The 26,751-nt window shown below is 39.3% G+C and overlaps 1 long non-coding RNA gene across 2 annotated transcripts; it reads left to right on the top strand.

Moving 5' to 3' along the window:
- The first annotated feature begins 101 nt into the window (after positions 1-101).
- LOC108494111 lies at positions 102-24,503 on the top strand. Of its 2 annotated transcripts, none has more exons than XR_001873745.1 (5): positions 102-333; positions 16,711-16,751; positions 17,324-17,560; positions 20,021-20,159; positions 21,407-24,503. It is a non-coding gene; the product is annotated as an uncharacterized LOC108494111 (long non-coding RNA). The 2 variants fall into 2 exon arrangements; XR_001873744.1 differs by having other exon boundaries at positions 21,404-24,503.
- Positions 24,504-26,751: the final 2,248 nt, after the last annotated feature.

The raw sequence follows: 26,751 nt of genomic DNA, 5'->3' as shown, positions 1-26,751 counted from the left end.
CCGGCCCCGCCCGCCCCTCGCCCGGCCCCGCCCGCCCCTCGCCCGGCCCCGCCCGCCCCTCGCCCGGCCCCGCCCGCCCCTCGCCCGGCCCCGCCCGCCCCTCGCCCGGCCGGCCCACCTGCCGCCCAGCCCACCCCGGCGCCCGTTGCGAAAATGGGGGGCTCGGCCCACGCCAATATCCGTAGGATCTCCCCGCGGGGCTTTATCCTGGTAGATTTACCAAAAGAGCGACGAACGGTTTATTTCTCTGTGCAACTCCTTGAAGTGGTTTCCTTCTCCCTCGCCACCCATAAGCGTGCTTAATATTGGGACTCGATTGCCTGTGGGCTTACGGTAGGGTTTTCAGTATGTTTATAAACTCGTTGATTATGATTTTCAAGGCTAAAGATCAATCGATAAATGTAGAAAGGACAACTGCTGTTGTCTTGCTGAATGACATGAAGGACTGTGAAGAATGAAAGTTTAATTTATCTTATTTAATTACAGTTGACACCATCCATTTCAAAACATACACTAGTGAGGTTTGCCCGATTTCTTTCTACGGTGGCTGGGTAAATAAGGCCTGGAGTAGATCAGCAAAAAGTGTAACTGAAATCTTGTCACATTTGCTCTTCACATGGATCTGGTTGTTCTGGGTGACAGCTTGGGTACAGAGACAAGTATGTATCTTGCTGAGTCAGGAAAGAGTGCTGAAATCCACCTGGATGAGAAGCAAGTGCCATCATCTATCCCAAGTGTTAAAACCTGGATCCAGCTGCATAAATTTATATAAAGACACATAAAAAGTGGACATAATTTTGAAATGTGTAGAACAACTGCAATAATTTGTCTACATCTGTCACCATCAGGAAAATTGAATTGAAAAAAAATGCAAGGAAGCCTAGTTGTAGAAAGGAAGCAGATGAGTAAGTACTATATTAGTGTAATTAAATTATAAAAGGTTCTAGACCACTTAAAAGGAAAGCTGGCATACTACCATGTTACAAGCCAGAGCAAAGCAAAACAAAAGTAACTAATGCAAAGAAATGGTAAGAAAGACCATGACTGCATTCAGAGTTGGGTATGGAAATGTGGCAAAGTATGAGTGGCACTGAAGAGCTATAAGAAGAAAAAGGCTTATAGGGTGGGCAGGATCAGGTGTATTCTGTGCAGAAGAGCTCCGACTTTGGTTCTCATTGCCACTGGATGTAATTTTTAATCTTTTTTTATTTTCTCCCATATATACTGTGAGTCTTAGATGTTGCTTTCAGTAAGCAAAAGGTCTGATTTGTCCCAGCAGGCACCAAGGTGGTGCCTTTCTAGACAGTAGGAAAAAAATCAGTTGCAAGACAACTTCAGAATTTAGGCCTTCATTTAATTTTCTCTCTATTCACTTTCTCATGTACCCCTGCCACTCTTTTTTTTTTTTTGGTAGCTGTTTTGGTGAGCTAGGGGATATAATTGTAATTCAGTCGTTCCTAAAGACCAGATAAAATTAAGCTAAAATTAAACTCTATGGAGTTTCTATGATTTTGGTGTTTCTCTTTATACTTTAAGTATCCTTTTTTTCACATTAAGGATTTCATAGTGCCTTCTTGGGAGAGCTAGAATTCTCTGCAGCACACTCAGCACAGAAAAATGCTCTCCTACAGGTATAAAGCAATGTGATTGTAGCTGATATAAGCCTTCCTGGAGCTTGCAATATCTTAAAGGAGTTGTGCAACCTTAGAAAAAACATAATATAATTATGCTGTACAACTTGTGAAGATTAGAGACATATCTTATTTTCATATTCTCCAACAGCAAGACAATATATATTGAATAGTATTGAAGACCTCTACATACCTTTTGTTTCCTATTAAAGTACAATGTTCCTTTTCTTTTCTGCTAGTGTTTAGTCCCTAAAAATATTAAGGAAAAAAAGCATGCCAAAATTCTAGGCTTTTTTATCTTAATAGTTTGTCTTTCTTTTTTTTCACTTCATCAAATGTAATTCTATGGACATGACCTTGGAAAAAAAAAAGTTGATAGCACAGGATCCATGGAAAGTTAAAGAACTGTTTAAAAAAAATTAGACAGGTGAAATAAAGATGTTTCAAGCATCCTGATGAGCAAGCTGTTTTTAATTTCATCTTCCTGTTATAGAATGACAGAAATTGGCTTTGATCCTGTATATGGAGTCAAGCTGGCACTTTCTGTATGCAGAGCTATATAAAAACCCCCAACCCTATAATAAAACTATCCAAATAAAATGGAAAAGAAAGGTAGTCCAAGCCCATGGATCATTCCTGAAATGTTGAAGTTATTTTAAAAATTAACTCAGCTATGGAAAAAGATCAAAAGACATAATACTTTGGAAGACTAGCTGCCTGTACAGCTACCAAGCACAGCTGCTGAACAAACAAAAATCTAAATTCTGTTTAAACCATTTTTATCTTTTTCTGATTTTGAGAGATCCTGGAGTCACTATGGAATTAACAGAATGCATGTGTGAAAAAATGTCAATACACTTTATCTGTAAAGATGATAAGAGTACATTCTTTAGCTATATTGATCACTGTTACGGAGTTCTCAGAGGAGATCATGGTCAAGATTGTATGCGTGACAAAATGGGTTTGATTTTTGGGTTTAATTTTTTTTAATGTTAATGTTAACATACAGAGGAATCAGCCCTGAAAATCTGAACACTTGCCTGGGAAACAGTGACATGGATTGACATGTATTTTTTTCCCTGAAGGCTAAAATAATCAGGATTACTTTGTTGTAGACCTAGGATCATACATAAATACATAAGTAACTATTCTTTTGACAAGTTATTGCCACGTAGTGACCTAATACTTATGTATCCCTTTTTCTGAACATTCATTTCCAATCTGTAGAACCCTTCTAACAATATTTTAGGTCAATTACTTAAGAACATAGCAAGGCTAGGAATATTTTCAATGCCTCAATTTTGAGGCATTTCAGTGTTTCAGTGCTGGGAGAGGCAGAGCAGTCCTACCAGAACACGTACAGTACCGTGTAGCACAGAGGGTAGCAGTTGGAAGCTTGCCTCTTCAGAATCCTTAAAAAAGATCATCAGAGATTGTAGTTCAGAGAAAAAAGCAATTCAGTTTAACTTATCTAGACTTTCGATTTTTTCTGCCTAGGTCACCCTATTATTATCATTTGTGTAAGCTTTGGTGAACAGTGGATTTGATCCATAGAAAACTAACAAAGTGCCTTTTTCTCATAGTTTATGGTGACCATAGATAAGAAATTGCATCCCAGGGAATTGACAAAATTGTGGGTATTGCATTTTTTAAAATGCTTTGATAAAACAACAATATTTAGCAAAGATTTCAAAAAACAGGTGCTAATAATCTACCTAAAATACAGGTAGGGTAATTGAATGTGCTTTTTTTTTTTTTTTTTTCATTTGAGGCCAGTCCACCAGATGGGAACTTTGCAGCTATTTTTCAATACCATAAAGCCAGGGAGTAAATACAAAATTTCAAAACACAAAGTAATCAATTCCTGTCTAAGGTCTCTCATCTTAATGAGAAAAGAATCCAATAGAAAATGTAGTATTTCTAAGTTCAGTGAAGAGCCAAAGGAGGCACAAGGAAATGCACACGGCTGTGTCTTATGTGTGTAAATTAATGTTACTAAGTACCCAAAATTGCAGAATTTTTCCTATAACATGGAACCTCTGCTTCCTGACATCTGACCTCAAAATCTAATATATGGTGTACAATATAGCCAGATAAGAAAAAAAAATAAAATTCCTTTGATTAACTGACTTGTAAAATAAAAAAACATGACTTCTTTGACAGATGCTCTCAATGTCCTCAGGGGCAGATCTAATGGGGTACTGGTTTTTATTTTTGGGGGCAGGATACTTGCTTCATGGCAGTAATGTCTTTTTACTCGGAGATGCTGTTTAATCCAGTGTAGGTTAGTTCTAGAAACAGAACCCTTACTGGTATATTTAATTAATCCAACCCACTTTTATATTTTTAAAGGCATATTTATTTCTATTCTAGTAGCTCTAGAGAGATCCTTCTCATCTACTTAGAACTTCAGTAAGATTGCCAGTAGGTGCTTTATCATCAGTAGGTGCATGTTTTCTCTACTGTCTTAACTAAGACACTCTAAACCCTATCAAATTAGTCATTCTTCTCCATGTTCTCCTCAACTGAGCCTTTTCAGAATAGTTGAATTATGGGTTAAAATATATTACTTGTAGGTAAAATGGTCTGGATTTGGCCTAAAATCAACAAGGAGAGGGTTTTGTGGTTCTGGTTGGTTGGTTGGCTTTTTTATTAATGAAATCCTGTGCCAGATCAATGGGATTTTTAACCTTGTTGGAGTCAATGGGATCATAAGATGTGTTTGTGTTTGCTAGTTTATGGCCCCCTAATGCTGAATATGCTTTTTTCCTACCAAAACCCAGTTTTGTTCCATGTCAACTAAATGTTTTTTATTAGCCATTTTTCATTGTTGAGATCAGAACTCATCTGTATTGAACTAATATAAAAGAGTAATGACAAAAACAGAATTCTGTGATAATGGCTCACTTGTTATACTTTTAAAACCTTGGATCTGGAACACAACATTCTAGATCACATTTCATGCAATACTTCTATGTTTTTTCTGGTTGCAGACCCTTAATGTTACAAGAAGGTAAGTCAGCAGAGTGAGAAGGTGGCATAAAATGTGTCTCACAAATTTAATTGATAGCTATGGGCTATTCACCGAAGATTGAAGGAAAGGCAAGCTCTGAAAGTCATCATGGGCAGATAAAGTTTTACAAAGTCCAGCAGTTCTCATTTGCCAAGAAAGTATGGCAGCATATCTGTGAAGTGATCATGAGCCAGCAGTTGTGTAAATCCAGGTGCATACTGTGGTTATGATTTTAAAAACAGTTCTTCCTTTTCCTAATTATTCAACTAATTGGGAGTCCATGAAAAGAGCTAGACCAACATTACACAAAATGTCAAGGATGACTATGAACAGCATATATTTCCTACAGCACCCTTCTTTAGCCTCATGTGAGAAGGAGTTTTGGTAGTAATAAAAAATAAATTAATATTTCATGATGATTAAAAAAGTCTGAGTTTCTGCAAAGCATTTAAAAATGTCAGAGAATATCAGCATAGCAAGGATGAGGTTTGTGTTGAAGGATGATCTCTTCATGGGCAAACTTGTATTCAGTAACCAATTTTTAAATGTTCACAGAGAAGATAAATACATCTACAATCTGGAGTGGTGGCTCACCTTTTGATTTCTGTAATAGCTTGCCACCTGCTGACTCAGAAATGGACACTGCTTAAGGCAAATGACTGAGAGGAATTTGAACTGGACCTGACAACATATTTTCAAGGTTTTTGTGCTCTGGATCAGGCATTATTGTTTGCCAATGTGACTTCATATTGGCTGTTGCAAAAGAAGAAAGGTATTTATTATTGCTCTTTGACACACCAATATCTACAAAGTAATTCCACTTCAGAGCAATCTTACTTCACAGTAGCAGTGGCATCTGACCTCCAGTACCATGTGAAAAGGCTGTGTCCTCACTGTAATGGCAATCACCACTTATAATCTTGAAAAAGATTATAAGAGATAAGAGGTTATATTTAATATACTAAAGGTTAATAAAAGGTTATATTTTATATACTAAGAGGTATATGCTAAACATACACCATTTTATTAGTGTAATATTAATTTGTTCCCAAAATGAAGATGATGATATTGTCTTGCCATGTTGGAGTAACATTGTTTTATGTTGCACAAAATGCATATGTATTACTATATGGTGATGGTGAAGAAAGGGAAAATTATAGGATAATATTCTACTGCTGCTCCAGCAACCAGGCAGAACGCCCTGTTATGTGATCTATCATACAAGTAGCCATGCTAATATGTATGTAATTATAAAATTATCGATTCTTGCAGATAGTTGCTCTTTACCACTCTTCAGAAATGATGTAAATGAAATTGAAGGGCTCTGTTCACCCACACGCCACTTGGAGATTTATTTTAATGAAGGCATAACGAAGCAGAACACTTTCTTGAAAGAAGATAATGATAGCAAATGACAAAATTATTTTAGAACTCAAATCTCTTGGTAGCACATTGAAATAGATGAGTGGGCGAACACTGTTTTAAAGAACATTCAGCAAGTTTGAGGAAATAGGTTAACTTAGATAGCCAAAGATCTGAAGGGTGAAGTTGAGAAAGGCATTCAGAATTATTGGCTGTACAACTCTCAAAGATGAGTTACAGGCACATGTTCTGACCTTCTGGCATTTTCAAAAACTTGGAAATGTTCTGTGTCCTTGACATCCTTTCTAGGCTGAGCTAAACAATCAGCGTATTCCCAATTCATCCCCAGGAGCTTTATCAGAAGATTTGGCACATTAGCGCTCTATGTCTAAACCTCATATCTTTTAGCTGCCTGAACATATTAGAATAATAACATACAATTGTAAACTAAGACTCTACTCCAAAAGAATGTGAAGAAAAAGTTGAAAAATATAATGGTAATGCACTATAAATGGTCTGAAGGAAAGAATTCATCTTTTAAAATTTTTAAAAATCTCATGCTATCCAATAACTAACCTTTCTTCCAGTGCTTGAAGGAAGCCTACAAGAAAGAGAGGGAGTATTTCCAAGAGCATTTAGTGACAGGAAAAAGGGGAATGGATACAAACTAAAAGAGAGTAGATTTAGGTTAGATATTAGGATTCTTTACTGTGAGAGCAGTGAGGCATTTGAACAGGTTGCTCAGAGAAGTTGTGGATGCCCCATCCCTGGAAGTGTTCAAGGCTGCATGGAGCTCTGAGCAACCTCGTCTAGTGGAAGGCACCCCTGTGCATGGCAGGAGGTTTGGAACTTTAAGGTCTGTTCCAACCCAAATCCTTCTCTGATTCTATGATTCTAAATCTACTTTCTTTCAACCATTCCTCCTTGTCCTATCACAACATGCCCTTGTAAGCCCGTCTGGCTTTCTTGTAGATCCCCATTATGCACTGGAAGGCTGCTAGAAGGTCTCCCTGGAGCCTTTTCATTGCCAGGATGAACAACCCCAGCCCTCTCAACCTGTCTTCATTGGAGGAGAGGTTCTCCAGCTCTCCGATCATCTTTATGGCCCTCCCCACAAAGGGGACGTCCATGTCCTTCTTATGTTGGGGATCCCAAAGCTGGAAGCAGTACTCAAGGTGAGGTCTCACAGAGCAGAGTACAGGGGCAGAATCACCTCCCTTGACCTGCTGGTCATCCTTCTGCTACAGCCCAGGACATGGTAGGCTTTCTGGGCTGCAAGAGCACATTGCTGGGTCATATCAAGCTTCTTATCAACCAGCATCCTGAAGTCCTTCTCCTCAGGGCTGCTCTCCATCCACTCATTACTCAGCCTGTATCCATGTTTGGGATTGACCTGACCCAGATATAGGCCCTTGTATCTGGCCTTGTTGAACTTTATGAGGTTCACACACGTCTCCCTCTCCAGCCTGTCCAGGTCCCTCTGGATGGTATTCATGCCCTTCAGTGTGTTGACTGCACCACACGGCTTGGTGGCATCAGCAAACTTGCTGAGGGTGCTCCCTCTGTCCATGTTGCTGGCAGAGATGTTAAACAGCACCAGTTCCAATACCAATCCCAGAGGAATGCCACTCATCACTGGTCTCCACTTGGACATTGAGCTGTTGATCACAACTTTTTGAGTACAACCATCCAACCAATTCCCTACCCACTGCGTGTTCCACCAAATCCATGTGTCTCCAGTTTATAGACAAGGTTGTCAGGCAGGACACTGTCAAAAAGCTTTGCACAAGTCCAAGTGCAAATGACATCAGTATTTTTTCCCTCATCCACCCACTCTCATAGAAGGCCACCAGATTTGTCAGGCACAATTTGCCCGTAGTGAAGCCATGTTGTCTGTCACCAATCACCTTCCTGTTCTTGATGTGCCTCAGCATAGTTTCCAGGAGGATCTGCTCCATGACCTTGCTAGGCCTCAAGATGAGACTGATTTGCCAGTAGTTCCCCAGATCTTCCTTATTTCACTGTTTAAAAATTGGGATTATAGTTCCCCTTTTCCTGTCAGTGAGATCTTCACTGGACTTCTCAAATAGTGACTTAGCCACTTTCTCTGCCAGTTCCCTCAGGACACATGGGTGTATCTCATCAGATTTACCTCAAGATAAACCTGAACCTTAGAGCTTTCATTCTGCCCATCCTTTCTCCATGCTTTGAAACTTCTGAGAAAGAATTTCTGCAAGAGCTGGGATAGTAAAGCCATCAAAGGATGGCTTCCATACCCCAGGAAGAAGAGGGTGACCACCATGTGTTACCATGTCTCCATGGCTGACAAATCACAGCCCTCTCTGAACTGCAATTAAATGAATGCCAGTAGCTGTAGCTGCAAGGAAATATATGATATTTGAAAAATGCATATGGTTTGGAGGCAATATTATTTTGAGACTTGAAGTTTAGCCATTGGGCTTTGGTTCAAGCTGCATTGGAAGTCATAGGCCAAATTTGCATGATTGTAGGAAAGCCTTAGACAGCCAAGCACCTGTATCAGTGCATTAGTTGCAGAAATAGCCTGCTAGGAAAAAGGTGGGGAAATGAAAGCAGTGCAGTGCAGAGGAGCCAGGTGAATGCTCAGTGTGATAAGTAAATCTTTTATACAGCTGTTAATTTACAAGAGACTATATTTTACTACAACTTATGCAAGCAGTTTGTACAGTTCTATGGTCATTGTTTTACTATGTCATATGAGGGATGTTGCTGATACTAGTTCACAGGACACATGGCAATTACTGACACTCTTAAGTGTCTTCTTTTCTACCTTTTAACTATTTTAGTCATGTTTATGCCTTTCAGTGCTTCAGTTTTTTAGGTCTGTGAAATGAGGATGATCATGCTTGCTTCTCAGCAAGGGTGAATCTAACATTAGTAAGGGAACAGTGCTGTAGAGGAGGTAAGGATTTGTAGTTTATTAGTTACAGTAGCCAAAGGAGAAGACTTCAGGCTTTGCCTCAGGGCTTTACTCAACCTGGTAATTAGCTTCTTAGAAATCCTTTATCTAGAGATCAGTAAACTGCATAGTAAGAAATAGAATGAAAAACACGAGAAGCGCCTTTTAATTTTTTTGACGTGTTAAAATGAGTTTTTTTAGCACAATGTTGTCATGGAAATGTTGCCGGACTTGAAGTAGCTGACTTTTCCAGCCAGATAGAAATTTGTAGTCACCAGCAGCAAGCAGGACTTCAAACTGTGCTTTTAGCAAGCTTTATAATGAAGTTTATGCATGGTAATTTAAGCATATTTTAACTGCTCTGACAGAAATGTCCTGTGAGAACAAAAAAATCTTTCTGAAAATAGCCTTTAGAGAGGTAAAACGCTTCTGAGAAACAGCAGTGGAAACTCTTTGTCATCCAAGAGGACATAAAGTCCCTCCATGCATCAGGACTTAACTGCAGTACAGAAAATTTGCATGGTAAGGTTTTCAACTGACTGAAATACAAAAGTATTCTAACAAGTGAGCAGCTTATTTTGTCCCATGCTGGCAAAAGTACTGCGTGAAAGTGACCCTTACACTGCTGCTCAGTGTCAGCTCAGCAAGCTCAAAAGCCTGCAGAAGGCAGCAGCTGAAAGTATTCGAGAAGCTCTTTGCATTTTTTCCTTTATTTATACATAAATTCAGATGGATCAGTGTGGGTGTATATGCATGTGCACATCCCCCTACTTTTGTCCTCTTTTCACCTGCTAAAGAACATAGAGGATCTGGGACCAAGTGTGTAGCAGAGTACTGTATTTCAAGCTAATAGATTCAATTGTAGGTTCAGAATTTTCACAGAGGTGTTGCCAGTTCTCCAGGTTCTCTAGATCTGGAGACCCCATAAAGATATGAACATGACAGTAGTGTCTCATTCAATCAACAACAGGAAGGAGTCAAATGTTCTTTGTCAAAGCAGGAGTCGCATCACAGTAATCATGCTGTATCATCCTCACAAGGTCTGCTGATATTGGGGAACTCCTTTTCATCTAATGTGCCTGTGCAGTATTCCAGTTGCATCATTTGCAGTCTAAAGAGATCCAGATTAATCCTAAATGCTGTTATTTTGGATTGCAACCACAAGTTTTCTTGAAAATAAAAGTACATTCTGCATTGAAAACGAAAAATTTAGTATCAGGGATAGTCTGTTGTAGCACTGATTTGCCTAGTCTCAAATTTTGTGAATGTGAAGGTCAATAGTAGTTGACTGTACTGTTACACAATCCCAAGGACAAGACAATGAATAATGTAAGTTTTTTTGGTAGAGGCTGTATGTTGAAAATAACCATCTAAAATTTTCTTACTTTGTGGTGAAAGAGTATGTAGATAATTTGGGGCTGATAATCCTTTGTACTGGCCTGTTGAGTCACCTTTACAAGAAGGTAAGGACATACATATTTGTCTGGTGAAATGACTTGCAATGGTGGGTTGGTCACTTAGCTTTTCAGATCCAATGCACAGGTGTTCCCAAGCTGCAGGAAACAGCAAAGAATTCAAGCTAGATAGAACAAGGCACAAAATCTCAGAACATGGGAGTTCTGAGTGTTTGTGCTGAGAAATATAAAATCACAGAATCAATTAGGTTGAAAAAGACCTCTGAGATCATCGAGTTCAACCTTTGACTGAACATCATCCTGTTAACTAGACCATGGCACTAAGCACCATGTACAGTCTTCCCTTAAACACCTCCAGGGATGGTGACTCCACCACCTTCCTGGGCAGCCCATTTCCCTTATAAACTAATTAGAAAAAACAAAGCCTTCTTCAACTTTGCCAGGTCATCATGGCATTTACATGTAAAGCATGACTTTTCTCTTCTTTGAAGTTTAGTATTTTCTGCTAATGAGGAAATGCTTTGGATGGCCCAGTGTAGCAGATCTAAAATCTGAAAATGCCAGGGTCACTATTTTTCTTGTGAAACTGTTGTGTGTAATTGAATACAAATTTTTTGTTTGAAGATGCCATCTGGGTAATAGCAATAGTGCTGGCAGGAAGTTCTTAGGTGGGCTATCTGCATGCACCCTTATCTGTAAATGTTTTATGAACATTACAGGTCTGCTGCAGACTGACAAATCAGTTTCAGAGTTGTGGCTGTGTATAGATATCGGTATAGTGCCTGTAAGTTGTCGGCCCTTCTGTTTTGCTAGTCTGTGGATTCAGCCGGCCTGCATATATCAAGATCTCAATGTCTTTTTCACATTTGCCCTTTTCATGCATCTAATAGGCTACAGTAAAGCTATGTGATCCCTGACAATTTGTCAGTAAAAGCTGATAGGTAATTTGCCAAAGAAGAGAAAACTAATACAAAGCTTAAACAAGACTAGAAGACAGAAAAATATTTTCCCTTGACTCCCTCACTGCACGGAAACTGGAATTACTTTGTACTTCGTTGTTTTCTTGATAAGAGGACAGACTTACTGAATTTGTGCCCAGTTAGTAATATCAATTATTTGGCATTGTTATAATTTATTATTATAAGCAGTGTACTAATATATATTAACACGCACTTTGTTCTATTTTCTCTTGTTCTATTTTCTTAGATTTTGTTTATGTGTGCTTAGGGACCAGTCCTATTCACCTCATTTTCTGTTTTATCACAGAACTGATCTCATTGTGGTCAGTGGGATTATTGGAATTACGCTAGAGAAACTTCTATGATATTATACAAAATAAAATATAATTTGTATGCATATTAGGCCACTTTTTTTGTTATTGTTCAAATTTAAGTCTAGACAACAGAGGACTACAGTAGCAATAAGAAAAGCTCTTAAATAGTTAGGGCTTTTCTACACTAATTCAGTGCTTGTTATTTCCCTAGCATACTTTCATTTGTATAATTTATTTTGCTGAATAAACATCATCATCATAACTAGTAAAATAATTCCAGTGCTTTTATGCAAGAATAAGATTTGTATCATCCTTTTTTAAGGAGCTGTCATATTAAAATAAAGTGACTGCTTCTGATTGCTTACCTTACTCCATATAATTTAATATACTCCTTAATGCTGTATGGGACTTCAAAAATTCAGTTGTTGGCAAATAGAGACTCGACTGGAAATAGTTCAAAATTGCTTAGGTTTTGTGCTCTCAGCACAAATAGATAGATTAGTTTGGTTTTTGTCATTCTGTGTCTGCCTTTGATTTGTCCATCTTCAGCACTTTGAAAACTCAGCTTCAGTATCTCCAGCTGGATGCCCCACATCACTTTGCACTTTGAAAATGGTAGTCTGATCGTTGTGTCTTGATTCTTTCCTGAAAGCAGTAAACATCATCTTTAATGCTGTGTTTTCCTCATTTCATCCACTCATGCATGTCCTTTGTGCTTTAATTTGTTGTTTTATATGCATGTGTGGTAGTTTTCCAGCATGCTTTGCTTTGTGCACTTTGATCTGCAGGCTAAGGATGATAGATTTGTCTGTCACACTCTCTCTTTGTGCTCAGTAGAAGTGTCCTTGTACCAACAGGCACTCGTTTCACTTCGCTGCACTGCAAGAGAGCTTACACAAGCAATCATAATACTAATGCTGTTCTAAGAAATAATTGCTGAGGCATTAATCTTTAAAAAGAGATATTTTCCTCCAAATGTCTTTGAAACAAGGCAGCCCTACTTTTAATTTTGCTATGGACTCTCTGAAGTCTCTGACTTCAGCAAGCTGGATTATGCTGTGCTGTTACTATTACTCTCATCTTTTTTTGTGCCTGAGTAAAAGATGTAATGTTTCAAAAGTCTAGAAAGTCTTCAGTGCCTATAGTGTACAATTCTTTATTCAGGGAGACTCAAGAAGGATTTCTGCTATTCCTCTCTATTATAAACAATTTTAAATTTATTTAACGTGATATTGGGTACCTTACATTTGATAGGAACGTTACAGAGAAACTGAATTACAAAGAACTTTATTTTCACAGAATGATGTTTTCTTCTCTCTTTTTATTTATTTTTGATCCATGTTGTAGAATGAGAGAGAATCTGACTGTGCATTATCTGTGGGTTCAGTTACAAAGTACTTGAAAATGCATCTGATTTTGGTAGAATATCTGGTGTCCTTTGTACGTGCTCCAGACTTGAGAGAGGAGAATAAATAAGAAGGAATACTGTTGTGACTGATGAGTCAGTTGTGCTACTGTTGTCAGATATATGAACTGTCAAGCTTATTACAAGACCCCGGCGATCAGGCTGACATTAACTGCAAAGTTATTTCTGTATCTGTAATCTGTATGTATTTCAACTGAGCTCATTGCACAATCTCCTATATACCATCCATAAGAAACATGCATCAATATTTTCAGTGTATGGGAATCTTCCCAGATTTCCGAAATAGATTCCTTGTAGAAACACATGGTCTGCACCTAAGAAAAGAAAAAAAATGCTTTTTGTTTCATCCAGGTTTTCCTTCTTAGATTCCTCCACACAGTGAGAAAACATCAGGTTCAGCCCAAGCTGGCTATTTTCCAAGTAAGTGCAAGTTATCCTATGCTGCCCTGAATCATATTTTCCCCTGAAACTCTGTTCAGAGAGAGTGATCCTGAAGGTGTGCCCAGATAACATGATGTGTGTGTGAAGAGTAAGGTGTAGGTTGTGAGCAGGTAGGCAGTCGCTGCTCTTCAAACTTCGATGGAATTCTAGGCAATTTCCCTGAAAAGAAGGCTATTTTTTATGTGTGTGCATCCAACACAGCCTTGCACAGCCTTGAAAAAGAAGTAAAAAGAATTTTGTTTTTGTTGTTTTTATCATCCTACTCACAAATTCCCTCCCATGGCTTAGACAAAACACTGAACATCTACATTTCTATATCAATGACTCTTTGCTGAAATCCAAGTAGACAAGAAAAAAAGTTATTACAAGCTCCTGAGTACATTTTCACTAACTGGTTTTACATGTTTGAAAAAAAAATCTAAGACTTGCTATTTGTTACTAGAGAATTCAACACATACTCTCAAAACAAGTGTGAAAGGACTATAATGAAAGGTAGATTATGATAAACAGAGTTGTCTTTATTCAGTGTGTATTCTGTTTTGTTTTGGGCATAGAATAAATAACTGACAGATTTTAAAGCAACTGGACTATGTTATTTAGTAAAGATGATGGGAAAGGAAAGAGAACAGAACAATCACTTAGTAATGGAGCTTTTGACAGAGTTTTCTTCATGCTTCCTATTAACATAATTGAACTGTAATCTGTGTCATTTTCTGACTACATCAAATGGTTGTTGTGGGGAAAGGGAACTGTTTATTGGCAATTTAATTAGTAGTGCTCTTAACTGCTTTCCTTATGCTGAAAACAAGTAATAATTATTTCTATTTTATGATTCATAGAATCATTTAGAACATTGAGTCTAACCATTAACCTAGTCCACCACTAAACCGTGTCACCAAGTGCCACATCTACAGGTATTTTAAAAACCTCCAAGTATGGTGACTCAAATAGTTCCCCGGGCAGCCCGTTCCAATGATTGGCAGCACTTTTGGTGAAGAAATTTTTTTTAATATCTAATCTAAGTCTCCTCTGGCACAACTTGAGGCCATTTCCTCTCGTCGCTTTTATCTGGGAGAAGAGGCTGACACCACCTGGACCCAACCTCCTTTCAGGTAGCTGTAGACAGCAATAAGGTCTTCATGAGCCTCCTTTTCTTCAGGCCAAACAACCCCAGCTCCCCCAGCTGCTCCTCATAGGATTTTTGCTTTAGACCCTTCACCAGCTCTGTACATAATAAATTGGTTGTTAAATAGCACCAAAACATATTTCTAATCAGATGCAACTGAAGGAATCAAAACATATAAACTCTCAATTAACTGTAACTTACAATTAATCATTTATCTGCATGATGTGATCTAGTAAGGAATTTCTGTGCTATGGAAACAAAACTGTATTTGTAAGCAGTGTTTAGCAAGTAGTTAGGATGCAGACAGAAATCCAAATCTTGTAGGACACCATTAAACAGCTGTGTTTCATGGTGTGGATACCTCACAAACAGGATGTAGTGCAATAGTCTTATGCAGGGATTAATTCAGACTCTGAGTACATAAGGCAAGGAAATGACAATTAATTGAAAGACCACTGTGTTGCAAAGTGTGTGGATTTCAAGGGTGGACCTGGGATAAACGATCTGTTTGTATTGCTATTGAAGTGTTTAAGGTGACTAATGAAGGAAATGTGTATGCTTATCACTATCAAGAAAAATCAGTTTTTACAGATTCAGTTACCACAATAGAGCAGTTTGTATATGTATCTTCAAATGTAACAAATACTGTACTTCCAAAATTTACAATTATAACTATTTAATGAAACTCGACAAGTAATTAGAGTTGCTTAATCAAACTTCAAATGCCAATAGCTTCCAGGATTAGTTTCCACTGGACTTTGATTATTTTCTTTTTTACATCTATATTTTTACATAGTTTTTAATTACAATGACATGTGATATTTTCTTACACAGGATCAGAGCATTGATTTTGCAGAAATAAACAGACCTGAAGAGACACAGGGAATTATGTGATACTCTCTCTGCACTTTCAGTTAAACATTCATATATGCATTACAAGCACTGGGCTGTTCCAAACCAACAGCCACCCTTTGCTTTTTCTGAATTTGCAGTTATGATTCATAAAAAGTAGAAAAAGTATCATGGAAGAACTGGTGTGTATCAAGAAAAGCTTTAATTTTATCAGATTTATTTATTTCCTGTACTTTTTGTTGTCCATCTTCTGTGTGAAGAGAGCATTACCTGTCTCCCAGAGTGGAAGAAGAACCTATTGAGACTGACTGAAGTGGGGAAGGTTACTTTCCCTGCTGGAGTATCAGTCTAATAGCTGTGCCTACAGCTTCCTTAAGCTCTTCAGCAGCAGATGTGAGAAATTCTTGCCTCATTACTGTGAGTTATCAGGACTGGAAAACAGACTGACACAGTCAGTCACAGTTGGTTTTTTTGTGATTTGCCCTCTCTTCCGATGCCCTTCTCCCCACAACATGCTAATTTTCTACCCAGTTTAAGGGGGTCTTTAAAGTTCCTCATGGATGAGTTGCTAGCATTTTTTAACTTCAGCAAAGAAATGTATTCTCTAGTCGTGTTCTCAGAAATAACAGAACACTTCCAACAAAATTTTGTCACTAAGATTAGGTGAAATTATCAGTCCTTAATAGGCAGCTGGTATATACAGTTTCAGCTTGGGTGATTAAATAAAACTAGAAAGCTGAAAAACATGTCATCGGAATGGAAAAATGCATGCCAATTTAGCACTTGCTAAATTTGACCACTGTTATTTATCTTAATGTCTTTATGGCATTTGAAAAAATGTATTTTATGGAACAAGCTTGTAGCAAGAATGAACTTACTAATTTAGTTGTAAAATGCTTTAAGTACAAGGAGTAGCAGGTCAGAGCCATTTAAAGGAGCTGATGATTTGACAGAAAATAATACAAATAATACAAAGCTGCTTAAATAAAGCTCGAGCCAGACGTACTGGTCTTCACTAAGGTATTTTCTAAGGTTAGAGGATGTACATCCACCTTTTTCCCTGGCATTGCAGTAGTCTGCTCAGTTCTCTATGCCAAGTACTCTTAATCTTGTAAGAAAATACTGTACCAGAGATGGTGTGCATGGCTGACTTTGTCTCAGGCTGACATAAATTATTATTGCTTTTCAACTATAGAGGCATTTATTTGAGGCAAACTTTTCTTATATTTACAGACACTGACCAAAATTCCATGGATGGGAAAGCAGGAGAAAAGGTCAGTATTTGGTAAACTTCAGTCTATTTGTTTCTAAGCCGCAGGTAGGTGTGCTGTGTGGAAGCAACAGTGTCTAAAGCATCCTTTCTGTATCCCTGAGCTGCTTTTGTGTGAATCCCAAAAAGTCAATGCAGAACTGTGTTACCTGTTACCTGCCACCTGTAATGGCTCAGCAGGGGTGGGCAGGCTTACTCTGCACTGGAGCATTTAGGAGAATGTATCACTTTGCAGTATGCTGCTTTGTCTGAAGGCTGTCATTTAATTATGTGATGAGGGACGTGCCCTAGCTGGATTTTCTCATCCCCTCAATCCAGGTAAATGATAACACTGAAGTGGGAAGGGGTCTCAATCTTTTATTTGTAAATATGATTGCTTCGGGAGGATGTCAAACAGGAAACAGCAGGAAAGGTACATAATGCACAATTAAGTAATCTTACCTTTACTGTGGTAAACCAGACCTGAGTACTTATTCTTTGTCTGCCACCTCCTGTATTTCATCTTGGGCTTTCTGTAACCAAATCAGCTGAATGAGGACTACTAATCTCTGGACTTTAAATGTCTCTGTGCTTCAGGAGAAGGAAAAAAAGAAGCAAAGAGTATCTGTGTTCAACTGAGGAGTGACAAATATATTCTCCTGCCTGTTGCTGGTTCACGTGTTCTGAGAAGAAATTGAATGCACAGACAGAGCGCCAGTATTTTCAGCATGGAAACCACAAGTCTTGGAAAGAAAGTTTTCCACTGGTTGCTCCTCTCTTCTGCCAATATATGCATCATCATCTTTACTGCTTCTTTAGTGTATCACAAATAAGGTATTTTTTAGTCAACTTTCCAGGAAAACCAGTTCAGATATCCCATGAAGATTCTTTTGATGTTTCCATTAAATAAAATTCCCCCTGGAGAATATAAGACCAGCAAGAGCTCTTTAATATCTAATTCATTACGTTAAGTTAGTCATCTATATGGGAAGAAACTATATTGTGAATATTTAGACCTTCATTTAAATGTGAATTATTTCAGAGGTTTTAAATTCCAGAACAAACAATTTCAACATAACAATAAACTTACCCTTCCCCAATGCAGAAGAGTGTGCAAAAATGTTTGCCTAATAAGTTTAAACTCCTGAGATGGGTATGCTCAGCAGGAGCAAATACATCCTGTGCTTAGATTGTGTAGCAAACATCAGCATGCTTGTTTGCTGTGGGGCCAGACTTAAAACCTCTGCAATTATACTCAGTCTGAAGGCAGAAATCTTGACAAATTACAGGGCTGGGCAGTCACCAACTGTATAAAGTATAACAAGGGCAAGTGCTGGATTCTGCACTTGGGATGGGGCAACCCCAGATGTTCATACAGACTGGGGAATGAGATGCTGGAAAGGAGTGCCACAGAAAGGGACCTGGGGGTCCTGGTTGCCAAGCTGAATATGAGTCAGCAACGCCCTGCCAGCCAGGACGGCTGACCATGTCCTAGGGGGCATCAGGCAAAGCATTGCCAGCTGGTTGAGGGAAGTGACTGTCCTGCTCTGCACTGGTGCAGCCTTGCCTCAACTCCTGTGTGCAGTTTTGGGTGCCATAATATATCACAGAATAACAAAATGGGTAAGGCTGAAGGGACCACAGTGAGTCATCTGGTCCAACCTCCCTCCTCAAGCAGGGTCATCCTAGAGCACATGGTACAGGATTGTGTCCTCATATTCAGACAGAACTTCCTGCGCATCACTTTCTGCCCACTGCCTCTTGCCTTATTGATTCGTACCACTGAGAAAAGCCTGACTCCTTGGCAGCCCTCCTTCAGATACTTACAGGCATTGATGACATCTCTCAGTTGTTTCTTCTCGAAGCTGAGCAGGCCCAGCTCCCTCAGCCTTTCCTTGTAAGAGAGATGTTCCAGTCTCTTAATCATCTTTGTCGCCCTCCACTGGACCTGCTCCAGAAGCTCCATGTCTCTTGCTCTGAGGAGCCCAGAACTAGACACAACACTGCAGGTGAGCATGCCTCACCAGGGCTGAGCAGAGGGACAGGATCACCTCCCTCAACCTGCTGTCAATGCTCTTCCTAATGTATCCCAGAATACCATTGGCCTTCTTGGCCACAAGGACACACTGCTGGCTCATGGACAGCTTGCTGTCCATCAGGACCCCAGGTCCTTCTCTGCAGAGCTGCTTTCCAGCAGGTCAGCCCTCAGCCTGTACTGGTGCCTGGGGTTATTCTTCCCCAGATGCAGGACCTTTAACTTGCCTTTGTTGAATTTCAGACAGTCCTTGTCTGCCCATCTCTCCAACCTGTTTTAACAAAATCTTTTAACATAATGTTCAGAACAAATGTTTGTTTTACGATATCATCCCTGTTACTGTGTACAGAAATTCAGTAAAAGTTCAAAAGCACATAATTCCCTGCATCAAGTTCTTTTCTTTGCTGTAATCCCATTGCCCTGAGGGTTGTAAGCATACATCTGAAACCACAACCTCTGGCTCCTGCTCACTGAATAATAGTAAATATCGATGTAGCAAATTGGTCAAGTTGTTTATGTGGCAAATTTCTTGCACACTCAAAGCCTAGAAGTGTGTTCATTTACCACAGGGTGCTTGGAGTAACTTGGAACAAATTTAGCTAATTAAGTTAATACTAGAATGTATTTGTTATTATCCGAGCACTAGAGCATGAAAAATACAACTCCAGTGGGAACAGAATGGAGTGGTTTCAAGAAGTTCACAGAACAGGATATATTAGTGATAGAAGAGACTTTAAGAAATCATTTAGTCCATTTCCCTTTTCTAGTTACAGCTGTCATAACTATTGGCATGTCTGTCTAATTTGTTGGTAAAAAATCTCCAGTAATGCCAAGTGCACAGTCATATGCAAATACTATAAATATGAGAGTAGTGGAGTTTTGCTATGACACATGTTGGTCTTCGAAAACAAATAAGGTAATTGCACTTTTGTTAGCAATGGTCTGCTGGTGTTGATGATAAGAAAGTGAGAAGACAGATGGAAGCAGAGATACTGAGGCAGTCTAAATAAGAATATAATGTTCTGTCTAGAAGAGCTGTTTTTTCAGAAGTGCAGCTTTAAAAGCACTGATATGGTATGTCTGTGGTCACAGGAACTTCCTAGGGGTACCAGAGCAGTGCAACGACAAGGCTTTTTTCTGACATACCATGTAGTGCTAATGAAAAGGGGGGAAGAGGAAAAAGAATGGAAGTAGGAACATCTTTTCTCCCTTTGCTGCTCATATGTTGCTGTTGATTCTTTCTATCTACTTCTCCGCAGATACCATTTAGATGGTGAGCAGTTAATTTTGCTCAACAACAAATGCAAGCTTTTCTTATATTCTGCATCAGTTCTCATGAAAGAGAGAAGGCAGATGGGTGTGGAAACTGAAGCTCTCTACCTACAACAAAATAACCACGTACGTACACCACGGTAAGCAATTCTGTGCTTCCTGATGTGTTGGGGCAAAGAGGAGCTGAGTTTTCACTGCATTAATGTTCTGTTTTCTGTGCCATATAGGATACCTATTGCAGGTCACCATTCATTAGGAATGGGCTGGAGGCTACTAAACAGGTAACAGATAACAAGTGGACTAGTTTTTAACCCAATCAGGTTAGAAAAGTTAATGACTTTATTAAGAGGAGTGTCCTTGGTATGTGGCATCACCTTAGTGGTTTACCCTTGAAGAGGGTTATTAATACAATTCTGAAGTTGGGTTCATTTTTTCCTTCAAGGACCTTAAGCATTTTCCTTGATTTTGGCATGATTTTTTTTCATAGAATCACAGTGAGCTGGAAGAGACCTAAAAGGATCATGAGTCCATCTCCTGGCCCTACACAGGACAACCCCAAAGAATCAGACCATGTGCCTGCCTGTATTGTCCAAATGCTCCTTGAACTCTGGCAGGCTTGGTGCTCTGACCACTTCCCTGGGGAGCCTGTTCCTGTGCCCAACCACCCTCTGGCCTGTTCCTGTGCCCAACCACCCTCCCAGTATTCAACCTAAACCTCCTCTGACACAAACTCAGGCCATTCCCTTAGGTTCTGTCACCGGTCGCCACAGAAGAGAGATCAGTGCCTGCCCCTTCTCTTCCCCTCAGTCTCCTCTCCTCCAGGCTGAACAGACCAAGCGACCTCAGCCACTCCTCATATGGCTTCTTCTCTTTTTTGTGAAGTGACAATTATTTTGACTGAAATGATCAGCTCAAACTGCTTAGACATTCAAAACCCCTTTTTCAACATAAACATGTACAACCCTAATTTGTAGGAATTTACATCTTTAAAAATTATTTCAATGAAGTAAACAGAGTTCTTTAAGTAGTCTGCAAAAGTGTTGGTCTGCAGAGTTTTGCTTCATGCTATGTTGAATCTGTCCTACCTCGCAAAATATTTTGTTTCATAAATTTGCTTTCACGTATGAAATGTTCATTATAAGTCATGCTAACATAATTTAAATAAGATTAAATAATTGACATTTCTAAACCATATTGCAGACATGGAAAGAAATGCACCTGCAGTTAAGGTCACTTTAGAAATCTTTCTTTCTAATTAGCTTATGGACAGGATTTTTCCTATTGTGTGTACATGTGTGGGAATTTCATTGGGTTTTTTAAGGGTGTTGTTAATCAAATGTTCTTACCTATATTTTAATTTTTTTTCCTAGAAGTTGAGTTTACTCTCTGAGATTGGAAGGACTGTCTACTGCTCAGAGGAGATGATACCACCCATCACTGGCACATACAGCTTCCACTCCTAAGAGGGAAAGATAACAACCACTAATGATACAGACTAGTACGACAAAATTGGTGATTGAATTTGTGCCTTGAAACTAGGCTACACCTTAGGAGTGAGTCTTCTCGTGGGGTTTCTCTGAGTGCAGATATATATCATGCTCTTACTCATGGCTCAGAACCAGAATCAACTTTTTTGGTTTTTGTCCCTTTTGTCCAGGCAGAGCTGGCACACCAGGCTTGTCCGTGACATTAACCCTCTAAGTCCTATTTCAGGAAGATTGCTGCACTGCAGCCTTCTGCAAAGGGGGAAATGCAGGCCAGAGAGTCAGGAGACAATATTATTAGCTTCATGCAAAGCTGTTTAGGTGGGGATTTTTGTAAGTACAGACTGGATAACTTGGTGTGACATGAGCAGAATATAACTTTTGATGCAACATCAGGAGAACTGTGAAGAGAAGGAAGGAAAACCTGTTTTATCTTAAGTAGAGAGATGACAGCATAACATCCCAATGCAATGACAGCAGAGGAATGGTTTGCTGTTAAGTGAGAGTTTGTGCTGACAAACAGCTGGGCTGTAGGGCTGTGGGTGATTAAGTAATAATGCATGGTGATAGGATTGTATAACGGAACAAAACAAATGAAGCGCCGTGTACAAGATGAATACTGTGAGAATATAACAGGAAAGAAAGTAATACCAGATATTGGGAATCAAGTTAGCAGCCTTTTTCTATATTTAGAATCCACTAAGATGAGTAAGCACTGAATTTGTGATACAAAGTCCATGAAAAGCCCAAAAGCCAGAACAGCATATAAGAAAGTCTGTGCTATACTGTGCAAGGTTCAGTAAGTGCTTGGCTCTTCTCAGCTGGCTGTTTAAGTTATGGTAACATGCTGAATGAGACTGGATAAAGCTATACATTCAGTCACAGTAGGGCTGTGAACTAATTCCAAGTGCAGTGTCACTCTCCTTGCAGTGTTGTGCACCCTGGTCTCTCTGTTCTTGTCAGAGGGTAGGCTCTCAGTCAACATTTAGTCCATACCCTGTGAGTTTTAGCTGCATGTTGTGAGGAAACATGCAAGCTTCCAAATTAGTACAAGTGAGGGTCTGGCAGCTAGTCCATCACTCGTTTCTAACACCTCATTTTTGAATCTATTATGAAGAATTTCAAGATAGGCATCTGTGGTTTAGGCCTGTCTTTGGACAGGAAGAGAGGAACTGTATGACCATCTGAGCTCCCTGTCAGCTCTGTGGTCTGTCCCACCACCATACTAGATGCACTGCAGTTGGAAGGCACAGGGATGTGAGGAATCCTGCCTAGCTCTTCCTGATTTCTTCTGCAGCAGACAACAATCAAGCAGTATTATTATTTGAAAGCAAACTCCACGTGTATGTAGGTTTGGTGAGACTTCCTGCTGACACAATATTCATTGCAAAGTAGCCTTCCATTACAGTTTGGCACTGCAAAGTCCAAATTAGATAGTATTGCAGTTCTCTTGAGATGGCTGTGAATGAGGGTTTGTACGAAGATGACATTTGCAATATAGTGTTAGCTTTGGCTACTTTGCCCCTCCTGCACTGAATTCCAAACCAGATACAAATATAGGAAGAGATATGATTGCTGAAGAGAACTGGAAGGACTTTCCCGTGTATGACTGTCAATTCTGGGAACAGAAAACAGCATGAGGGTTAATTATTTTTTCAGTGTTTTGAACTAAAGTTATGCATGGGTTTGGAGACTTTTTAACACTAGGATGTTTTGTGTGCTGTTCAGTGTGAATGAATGCAATTAAATAGTCCACAAAATTCAGCAAAAACTAAAATTTATTTTCACATGGAGCCCCAAAGCCAATGGTATACTGTAATTTTAAACACTGAGTAACTGTTAATATATTATAGTGACAACTATCAGAATATCTACAAAGCTAATGGAAAAATAAGAGAAAGGTGACACTGTCAAAGTTTGCTTATTTCTTGAAGTGGCTCATTGTGGATCATTGCACGCAGTGCACAGAAAAATGCATAACATATTTGGCACGTTGGGTCACTTCCACACCCACACTCTTGCAAGAGCGTGTGGGATTTGAAAGGAGGCTGGAGCCAGGTGAAAAAAGGCTGGGTATTTTTGTGCTTTCAGTCGCAGTGTAGATAGAGTGCTTTTTGTTAGTGTGGACATCCACAGAAAAGGGAACCAGGCCATATAGGTAACTAAAATCAGGGCATTTCTTGACTTCTTAAGGCTTAAGATTAATACCTCAAAACTCTTTTGATGTAAGGTTTTGGTGTGTTTTCTGTATTATAGCATTCTATTGCTGAACTGGTCCAGCATGTCTCTACAAAAAGACATGTGGAAACCATCTTTAGAGACAAAACAGAATCACAGAATATGCTGCATTGGAAGGGACAAAGATCATGGAGTCCAACCCTTAACACTGTACAGAATAGCAACACGCTGCACTGTGTCACTCTAACACTGCTTTCAACTATTCGCTGTCAATACATTTGAAGTTCTGCCTTTATCACTAATTGTAGTACAAAATTGTCTGGAACATGACAGTTAACTAAATTCTTTATCTTTGTGCTGATTAGCACAAAAGCAGAGCAATAGCAAAGCCCTTAGTCATGTATTCTGTACCTCAGGACTTTTAATTCACAATATTCATAATCCATGTTGCAAAATATAACCCTCCAAATTACAATACTGCCATATTTTCTCATGTATTATAAAAAAAATCATTAACATTTAACTGTACATATGAGCAGTGTATGATAGGAAAGACAGTCAGAGCAGGTGACAAGTCTGTTCAGCTCAGTGCAAAGTTACTCATTACTGTGGGAAGCTGTATTCAAGCAGCCTGGCATCAACAAAGCACCTGGTCTCAACTTTTCTGTTTTCCAGAAATGCCTGACAGTGCTACCAGCCTGAACTTAGTTATTTCCTGACTTTTGAAGGCTTGACTCAATGACCTACCATACTTTGTTTTTTATAGCTATGTGTGTAATGTCATGCCACTTCAAAATGGTGCCTGAAGGCTGGGAAGAAAAGCCAGTTCTTGTTCAGACATTTGTTTCTTTGAAAAGTTTTGTTGTACAACTGGTTTCTTAAGTAAAATTTCATAAAAGCTCGATGCCCATAAGAAAAATGTGCTTTCTCAAATTATTATAATGAAATGCTGTACTGTCATTCAGTGGTATACAATCTCAAAGACTAGTACACTATCTTAATTTCATTGCCTCAAGGAATCCCTATATAATAGAGTCTTCATTGAACCTGACATAAGTGAGGTGTAATTTCTGAAATGAAAGGAGTGGGATGATAGATCAGGCATGGCCTAGGAATTCACTTGTGGACTGTAGGTGGTACATAAGATGCCTAATTCTGGTCTGCCTGCACTGTAGATCTTATTGTCTCCCAGCAGCATTCCTCTGCCTTTCCTGCCCAGCTGATGGAAAGACAGAGTAATAGCTTTGGTATAAGACACTGAGAGGTACTACTATCACTTGGGACCCTCAGAGTTTGTGGAGATTATTTGCACCTTGCCTAGAGCTCACTCCTATTATTTTGTTCTGCAAGTGTGACTTCAAAGCCACTTGCCTAGTCCCAGAGTTTGTTGCAAAGTTGCAGCACCAACCCTGTGTTGTGCTGTCTCTGAAGGCAACACAGCATTTCTTACTCACTGCAGTGAGGTTGATGTTGACCTTTATGAACATGACCACCTTTCATGGTGCACAAAAGAAAAAGAACTGAAGAATGATCTTCATAAAGAAATCAACATTTTAAGCTCTCCTGAGACAGCAGGTTTTGAAAACTGTATTACTATGCACATAGTAAATTGCAGGGGCTGACTGGGTGTTGCCCACAAGGTAGTGCAACAGTTGCCTGCCACAATACACAGCTGAAGATGGAAAGTGTAAACAGCCTCATTAAGAAAAGCTGGTCACTGACTAAAAATGTTTGCTGCAGGAATGAGATATTTTTCAAGCACTTCTTGTACTCTTAACCCAGAATAAGTGCATGAAGAGATGAATCCAGTCTTGGTACTGGATCACCAGTCCAGTGGTCTCAGGAAATGTCCCCAGAAAGAACTACTACTAGGTAGTCCAACCTACATTTCTGTTCAGGTAGGTATACACAGTACTGCATTGCTGAACAGGGAAAGTGACAATGTTACTCAGTCATTTTGTTTGTTTGTTTTCCTTTCATCTGCTTTTGACAATATAGGTCTCTCTTTCTGTTTCCCCTGTATAACCTGACATACTCTGAATCACAACAGGAGCACTTGAAACAAACAATGTTTGTAATGTACATGTATAAAAGGGATTCTTGGCCCTTTCATATCACACTTTTCACATCCTTTATTGCTAAGAAATCTAATATTACTTCTGGGAAGACAGGAAATATTTACACTGAACCTCTGCAATTTGCTGCAGGTCTCTGGGTGAGGTACAATCTGGTTTAGCCATTTGAGGTAGGGACTCACATCTGCAAATGACTAGTTTTAAAATGCTATTGCCAGACATCTGCAAGCAGTATGATTAGACAAGTGCCTTAATTCCTTTACTTAGCGTGCAGCTGGTGAAGAAATATTGTGGGTTTTTTTAAGAATTACACATAAGAGGCACCTTTGTAAGAGAGCGTGCTATGAGTTAGAGAATTTGTACTCCCTGTCACAAGTAGTTATTATAGAGCACATCTTTGAAGCAAAATGGGATGCTGATATGAGGTAGACAGGATTGCTGCAGGTGACTTTTACCCTCCCATTTAAAGACACGTACATTATCAATTAAAATAGCAGAAGTCAACCAGACTCAAACCCCCTGATTCCTCCCTGCTTGGGAAATTGACTGGGAAAGGGAGAGAGGAAGAGACTTTTATATTTGTGCTGCCACGGTGTCATGATAGAAATTGAAGGAAGAAAGTGCGTCACACTCAGAAAGTACTTTTCATTCACTGCATTTTTGCTTCGTTGTAGCTAGCCCTGGTGTCACAACTAACCCCATTCTGTTTGTGAAGCCTGCAGCAACCAGCCAACCTAATGTATGAGATTGTTTCCTGGTTCTAGAGTTGCTGCAAGTTGCGGGACAGCTGTGAATACCTTGTTTCTCCCTCTGTCACATATCTTTTTCCCAGAAAGCAAAGAAGGAGCCACAGCAACATGGCTGTTGGATGTCCATTGGCACTGCTGCAAAGAGCAGTTGGCACCACTAGCCTGCCTCCCTGCTTGTGCTTCTTTCACATACTGAATTACAGGAGGTTCCCTCTGAACACGAGGAAACACT

The sequence above is a fragment of the Lepidothrix coronata genome, unplaced genomic scaffold (assembly GCF_001604755.1).
Source record: "Lepidothrix coronata isolate B3197 unplaced genomic scaffold, Lepidothrix_coronata-1.0 Scaffold22, whole genome shotgun sequence".
NCBI lineage: Eukaryota > Metazoa > Chordata > Aves > Passeriformes > Pipridae > Lepidothrix > Lepidothrix coronata.
This window is presented reverse-complemented; position numbering and strand designations above follow the sequence as displayed.